Raw genomic sequence first — 1,868 nt, forward strand, 5'->3', positions numbered from 1 at the left:
GATTGTATCACACCTTAAAATCAAGGTTCCAGGGGCCTGGGGATTTATTTAGTTCAGTGGCATAAGTTCCTGCTTTGCAAGCATGCAGTCGTGAGTTCGATCCCCAGTACCAAAAAAAAAAAAAAAAAAAAAAAAATAGAAGTTATAAGATCAAGGTTCCAGTGAGTTTCCTTTATCTTCTTTAAATGACCTGTGTTTCACAACTTAGGACCATCTGCTTTCCTTGGTGCCAGCTGTTTTTCCTGATAGCAACCTGGACCAGTGATTCCTTCCCAAGGACTGTGATGGGCTGCACATGTATATCCATCACTGTACTTGCCACTGGTCAGCACATGTCAGTGAGTACTTACAGAGCCTTTTGGATATGGGGAAGTGACTGAGAATAATGCAGATCTGCTAACCAATGACGGTGAAGTCTATCTTTTAGAGTTGGGTGCCCAAGCTGCAACTCAAAACTCACTTACTCATGGCAGACTGCAAACACTGCGATTAAACCTGAATGCTGAGGCTTTAGTGTAGAAAAACAAATCATATGCATGCCACAGGTTTGCCACTACTGACTTAGGTATATATACCTAGGTATATATATTTAAAAAAATTTTTGTGTCTACGGCCATACCATCCTGAACACGCTGGATCTCATCTGATCTCGGAAGCTAAGCAGGGTCGGGCCTGGTTAGTACTTGGATGGGAGACCGCCACCGGGTGCTGTAGGCTTTAAAAAAAAATTTTTGTGTGTGTGTCATTTTCACACAGGGTCTCACTATGCAGTTCAGGCTGGTCTTGGGCTCACTTTGTAGCCCAATGATCCTCCTGCCTCAGCCTCCTGAGTGCTGAGATTACAGGAGCCACACCTAGCTTAGGAGGTCTATTTTTCTACTATCGAATTCTTAGAAAAGCAGAGCTCACAAGAGGAGTTGGACAATTTACCAAAAGGGTCTGAGGGGAGGGTGTGACAGTGACACTTCTCTGGCTGTGGCAAACTTCATATGTTTACACCTCGCAGGATAACAGAGACATTTGAAACTAACCCCACAGCAACAACCTGTCAAGGACAGCCTAACTGGGTTTGGTGGCTCACATGTGTTATCCCAGCACTCAGGAGACTGAGGCAGTAGGAGTGCTAGTTTGAAGGTACCCTGGACTACATAGTGAAATCTTAACTCAAAATAAACAACCAAAAGGAAGGAAGGAAGCCTTTCAGGATTGGATTGTTCAGTATTTCAATGTTTCTTATAGAGACTATGCTGACAGTCACTGACCTGCTGTTGTACAAATAGAACCTGTAGAAGTACCATCACCAAGCTGGGCATGGTGGCACACTTCTGTAAGCCCAGCACTTGGGAGACTGAGGCAGGAGGATCGTTGTAAGTTCAAGACCAGCCTGGGCTACACAGTGAGCTCAAGGCTGGCCTAAGCTGCATAGCGAGGCTCTGTCTCAAAAAGACAAAAAAAAAAAAAATAGTAATACATTACCATGATTGTAAATACAAGGAAGAAATATGACCATCCCAAGAAACAAGGCCAGGATATGTGATAAATAGGCAAGATGACATCACTTTTATGTACAGAAATCTCTTCTCAGATGGGAAACATGATTGACCCCCTGGTCAGTGTTCCTGGTTCGGTGTTTTCTCAGTCTAGATTCTTTGAGCTGGATTTGTAATGCACAACCATGTGCCTGCCAGTCTCCTCACAGACAAAGAGGAAACATCTCACCCTTACTCACCTTAGACTCTGTTTTGCTAGTGTTGCTTGTTAGAAGAAATCTCACACTTAAGATGAGGCTCTAAACAGTGTCTTTAGTTAGTATGGATTATGTAGATTGCAAAGTTAGGAAGCATGTATTTAGGGTGAGGGAAATAGTG

General features: G+C 43.4%; 1 pseudogene; it reads left to right on the top strand.

Moving 5' to 3' along the window:
* Positions 1-605: 605 nt before the first annotated feature.
* LOC111755564 (5S ribosomal RNA) lies at positions 606-717 on the top strand (annotated as a pseudogene).
* The last annotated feature ends 1,151 nt before the right edge of the window (positions 718-1,868 follow it).

Source organism: Cavia porcellus, unplaced genomic scaffold, assembly GCF_034190915.1.
Source record: "Cavia porcellus strain 051 isolate PalLab524CR breed Dunkin Hartley unplaced genomic scaffold, mCavPor4.1 scaffold_7, whole genome shotgun sequence".
NCBI classification, from domain to species: Eukaryota; Metazoa; Chordata; class Mammalia; order Rodentia; family Caviidae; genus Cavia; species Cavia porcellus.